Source organism: Cannabis sativa, chromosome X (genome assembly GCF_029168945.1).
Source record: "Cannabis sativa cultivar Pink pepper isolate KNU-18-1 chromosome X, ASM2916894v1, whole genome shotgun sequence".
In the NCBI taxonomy this organism is placed as follows: Eukaryota; Viridiplantae; Streptophyta; class Magnoliopsida; order Rosales; family Cannabaceae; genus Cannabis; species Cannabis sativa.
Window position 1 is genome coordinate 50286035 of NC_083610.1, and position 6555 is coordinate 50292589.

The following is a 6555-nucleotide window of genomic DNA, read 5'->3' on the forward strand; positions in this document are numbered from 1 at the left end:
GCGCATATGGGCTGCTAGCAGCCTGTCTGGGCTTCACGTGCAGCCTCTCTTGTGGGCAGCCACAAAAATCCGATTTCTGTCGAATTTTTCCACAAATTTCAAATTTTTCCAATTTTAAACCTTAAAATTCAAAATAAAATATTATTTTTAAAATATTTAAACTCAAATATCAATTTTTTAAATTAATAATATTTAATTTTAATAGATTATTATTAATTTCTAGTATTTTGAGGTTTAAATTTAAAAATTGATTATTTTATTTTTTAATTATGGTAAGTTTAAAATTTGTTAATTTTTTTAATATTTATATATTATTTAATTATAATATTAGATATTTTAATATTGGGTGTATTTAAAATTAAAAGATGGCATTATCCTTTTAATTTGAAATATTATATTAAAATAATCTTATAGGATAAATTACATAATATTAAAATTTGACATTAGCCTAGATACTTTTATAGATATTCTAACCATAATATTTTTAAATTTAAAAATAAGTTATTTTGTAAAATATTTAATTGTTTATAAATCATAAGTTAAAAAATGATATTTTATATTATTTTACTTATCAAAAATTTATAAATAGTATATTAAATGTTTAAATAACTTAGATATTTTTGTAGAAATTTGAAAAAGGCTTAATTTGAGATATTTTGACATATAAAATAATAATTGCCTAACCTTATCTATTTTAAAATTAGTTTATTTTGTTATTTAAATTTTATTAAATTATAATATTAGAAAATGATATTGAAAATATCTTTTTGGTTATTGTTATAGCCGAAATTCGGCTGTACTTTAGAAGGTGACACGTGTCAGTCTCAGAGAATATGAATCAACAAATGTAATGGTAATTATATAATTAAATAAAAAATAGAATAACTCATTAAATGCAAAATTAATAGAGTATATTTATAACTCGCTGACTACACAGTCTTAAGCGAGATCAAAATGTACAAACTATTGATTCACGTATTGACGAGAAACTGTTTTGCATTAGAAGGCAAAATCCCAAGGGAGACATAAACAACGTATAGTGAGGCATCTACCTCGCTGTATGTAAGGAAGTATTGACGAGGTGAAATAGTTATTAGAACACTTAGCGTATAATATACATTATAATAACTAAGTGTAATGACTTGAAGGACATGATTGTCCAGTCTGCAAGGTGATCAGGGACAGACCCATTCACAATAATGTGGGGGCTTTAAAAAATTAAATGTAAATTTTTTAATTTAATAATTATAAACCAAAATAGTAGAATAGCCTCCATAAAATTAGATAAATTTAATAAGAGTGATTATAATGTAGTTATAAATATTTTTTTATGATAAATAAGCCCCCACAAAGTAAAAATCTTGGGTCCGTCACTGAAGGTGATTAATGGTGAAAAATATACATTAAATAAGCCTAAAGTTTAAAATAAATTAAAAATAAATTAATATTTTCATGAAATTAATAAGATATATTTTTATGTTGAAAATATTTAATTTAAATTTAATTTATTATCTTTTTTTTTTTTGTAGGAATTGAAATTATTATGGTATTTTGAAGTGAAGAAATGGAGTAAAAATAATATTTTAAAAAAATAATAATAAAGGAAAGGATCAAAATTCGGACCTTGGAGAGGCCCACTCGCGGGCAACCCAGCTCCTCAATCCGGGCCGTCTGTGCATAGATCCAAGGGCCCAAACAGGGCGCGTGTCCCTCACCTCCAGACATGGCGCGTGAAGCGCCTGATCTCCTCCTGTCCAGCCTGCCAGCGTCAGCCACGCGTGGGACCCGCCAGCATCCTTCTCTCTCCAGCAGCCTCACATGCTCGCCACTTGTCTGCCTCTCGTTCAATCCAAGCTCCAGCAGCCTCCCCATGTGCGCCAAGTGTCGTCTCCTCCTTCCATCCGCTACTTTCAAATTGTCTTGAAATACAATTTCAAAATACATTATAATTTTAAGAAAATTCCATCCCTTAAAATGAATATATTGATGCACCCCTATCTGTTTTAGCATCCAAAATAATTTTTTAGTCAATTTTTTTCTCATGATCATATACGTTATAGTTATTTAAAACATCCTGCAAAATTTTAAGAAATTTGGAAAAGTTTAACACGCCGAAAATTATGTTCAAACAGTGTGTTGCACGCGTGACTATTTTATTTTATACGCGTGTAAAATAGACTGTTTGAACATTGTTTTCTATATTGTAAATTATTCCGAATTTTTCAAAATTTTGTAGGATATCTTAAATAGCTATAATGTACATGAATATGAAAAAAAATTAGACTAAAAAATTTTTCTGGATGCCGAAACAAGTTAAGGGTGCATCAGTACATCCCTTTTAAGGGGGTGTATTGTAGAATCACCCATAATTTTATATTCCTTTACATTTATTTGGCTCATTTTTCTATTTCTCTCAGCCAATAAATTGCACATTGTATATTTTACCATTCTACCCTTCTCATATCTCACCTACCTCATTTATGCTAGAAATTTCTAGAAAATATTAAAATAATTAATTTATTAATTATTAAATTTCTCTTCACTTTTCTTCTCATATTTCTTTATGAGAATGATTAGCATAATGGCCTAATCTTTCTTGGAAGGTTATGGATGATTCCATATGCAAAGTGAGATTATTTTGTATCTTTTATTCACTTGTAATATTTATTTGAGCAATGCAAGTTCTTATTTCACTTTTATTTTCTTGTTCTTCATCCATCTATACTACTATATATACTATTATATACTAAATATATATAGACTTAGTCATGCTCTTTATATATATTTTTATTTAGTGATTGTAGTAATAGTAGTATTTATCTTGTTCTATCTTTTATGTTCATTTTTATTTACTTTTTATTAAACATATAGGTTTAGTCATGCTCTTCCTATGTGCTTAAAAATTAAGAAAAGTAATATTAATGTTCATTTCCTTCACTATCACCACCATCTATATTTCTATCTCTTTGTCATTATTTTTACTAAAGATATATAGGATTAGTCATGCTCTTTCCATGTGTTTCTATTTAGTAAAAATAATATTTATGTTTAGTTTTATTTTTGATATTTTATTACATTATTGCTTGATGTATAATGTCATTTCTAGGCTCTACATAAGATTAAATTATTTCTTTCATTTTCAAGAATTTGTATACTCAAAATATAATGAAATTTAATGTTAAATCATTTATCAACTTTGTGAATCAAGGGTACAAAATAGCTAAACAAGCATATGGATGATTCTTGAAGCCTTCATTTCTTTTACTATTAACTACACATTTATTTACTCTTTTTTTAATATTTATTACCAAAACAAAAATCACAAAATCATTGGTTACTATCATCACTATCTATTAACCTTTTGTTTCTATTTTTCAACTAACGTTTTTGCTCATAATCACCTCTCTGTGGAATCGACCGCCCGATCTATACTACAACCACTGCTAGTGGAAGTCACATTTTGGGTGTTACATATCACAAGGCCTTATGGTCAAAGAGCAGTTGTTAAGTTATTTTAGTACACTAGTGCTCATGCCATTGCTGGAAGGCTTGTGCATAAACCAAGTTGTTCATGTACTAGGCGAGATGCCTAAGCGAGATACCTTTGGCTGCGTACTGAGTATAGGCTGGATTCGAAGTTAGTCATACTCTGTCCAGAATTTTTTGACCTAGTTATCAAATCGTGATTAGGTGTATGGGCGCCTAGTTACGGTCTGGATATATATTTATGTTTATGATTATGCTTTTCTTACCGAGTTTGTCGATTCACAGTTATTACAAGTATGTGCAGGTAAAAGCTAGAACCGAACCATTGTGAGTCTAAAGCTAAGGGTTAAGATTGTACATATCAAGACGGTTAGACCTAGAGCGTTTAGGGTCTTCGAGACGATGTTGGCTCACTTTGCTAGTCGCTAGACGACCACTTTTGAAGTTTAAATATTTTGTAACTTTTAAAATGGGATCTCGATTTATGTAAATTATTATGTTTAATTATTAAAGTAAAATTCTTTGATAAAGTTTTAATTACTCACAATTTTTAATAAACTCGTTGATTAGCAACGAGCGACACAGTAAATATAAAATCACAATAACACGCCTAAACTAGTAGGGTGTTACAATTTGGTATCAGAGCCGCCAGGTTGTTCTCCAAAGATCATTAAGATATGTACAATCATCATCAGAGATAAGCTTGACTCAGGGTTCGATAAGTTTTTACGAGTTGTAATCGTTTTTACTTGTTATGCATGATTAGAAATATGATAGAAAGCATGTTAGTAGATTGATAGCTGAATAGGAGCATATTAAGTTCCCATGTAAGCAGTAGTTAGATTTTAATTATGATTGTTGCCTGACCTAGCCGACTCATGAATGTGCAGGGTTGTCCTATAGAATGGACGCCTAGCAAAAATCATGTAGTTGGGCTAATGTGGACGATACCGCTGGTGAATGGAGAGATTACGATCCCCCTTATACTCAAGATTGTGAAGAGACTTATGGAGGTGGTCACAAAAATCAACTCCAAGTTCCATCAGATTTGGAGCAAAGGTTCGTTGAAATGGAAGCTAGGATTCAACGACAAGAGGAGGAAATTAAGAGATTAAGACAGCAAAGGTCCCATGTCGTACCTTCATCTCAAATTCCAATTGTTTTTATTCTGGTGTTCTTAGCAGAACAGAGAACGGCTGGTAACCGTATGGAATTCTCTTATGGGAATTGTATGATGCAAGGACCTTCAGTTATTCTGAGAAACTTAGATGAGATGAATACTTCTCTAGCTGCGTACACTATAGAGTTTGTTCAAGAGCCCTGAGGGACTCAGGTTGTTGGTGGAGCCATTACTCCTCCTACCTCTGGTTATGGTAGGGGTCGTAGTGACTCAACCACTGACCAGAAGAGAAAGACACCATCGCACCTGGTGACTTAAATCAGAACAAGAGGTTTTAAGGGAACTAGGGTTGAGGTAACTACCAGGGTGGTTCTGAAATCTGTTATACATACCCAAAATGTTCCAATTGTAAGAAGCACCATCTGGGTGAGTCGAGGATGTTTCTAGTGTCATTTTCCTGGACATTATAAGAGAGATTGTTCACAATTCAAGAAAGAAGAGTAGAAGACAGCAGCAAAGCCCGCTCCAGGAAGGGTGTTTGCTCTTATTCAGGCTGATGCAAAAGCCAGCCCCTCAATTGTTACAGGTCAGCTCTCGGTCAATAACTCTTACTTCTCTGTATTATTTGACTCTAGGGCCACTCATTCCAATGTGGCAGCTAGAATTTTTGATAAATTGGGTAGACCGTATGATAGTTATGATAAAGGGTTTGGAACCCTACTACCTGATAGAGAATTAGTTATCTCCAAAAGGTGGGTTAGGTCTATGTCAATCAGAATTGAGGATAGAGAGTTGAGTGCTAATTTAGTTCAATTAGGCTTAGTGAATTTTGAAATCATACTTGGGAATGGATTTCTTGTCCAAGTACTAAGCTAGTATTGATTGTAAACGGAATATGGTGATCTTCCAACCCGAGGGCGAGGAACCATTTATATTTATGGGATCAGTTCAGGGATCCCGAATTCTAGTGATCTTGGTATTGAAAGCTAGAGATTCGTTACAAGATGGATGCTTAGGGTTTCTGGCAGTGATATTGGATACCACATGGTCTGAGTCAATTTGGCTAGAGGATATCACGGTGGTTCAAGAATTTATAGATGTTTTTCCTGATGAACTTCTGGGTTTACCACCGCAGCAAGAAATAGATTTTATTGTCGATTTAGCACCTGGAACAGAGCCAGTTTCTAAGGCACCGTTCAGAATAGCTCTGGCAAAGCTTAAAGAATTGAAGATACAGCTTCAGGGGTTGCTTGACCTAGGGTTTTCTCGACCTAGTGTTTCACTCTAGGGAGCTCCCGTGTTATTTGTTAAGAAGAAAGATGTATCCCTACATTTGTGCATTGACTACTGAGAATTAAATAAACTCACGATCAAGAATAAATATCTTTTACCTAGGAACGACAACCTGTTTGATCAACTTCAGGGGAAGACAGTCTTCTTTAAGATTGATCTTCGATCGGGTTATTATCAGTTGAGAATCCAAGAGGAGGACATTCCTACTACTGCTTTCCGCACTAGGTATGGGTACTATGAATTTCTAGTTATGTCTTTTGGACTAATCGACGCTTTAGAAACTTTTATGGAACTGATGAATAGGGTATTCAAGGATTTCCTCGATATATGTGTTATAGTATTTATGGACGACATCCTTGTGCACTCTCAATCAGAAAGAGAGTATGAGCAACATCTCTGGATGGTTCTGCCACGATTATGAGAACATAAATTGTATGCCAAGTTCAAAAAGTGTGAGTTTTGGCTATCTCAGTTGTCTTTTCTTGGACACATTGTCAGTAAGGATGGGATCAAGGTCGATATAGGGAAGATTGAATCTAACAAGGATTGGCCGAGACTGAAGATAGTTATGGAAGTAAAATATTTCTTGGTTTGGCTGGTTATTTTCGTCGATTGTTGAGGGTTTTTTTAAGATCTCAACACCCTTAATCGAACTC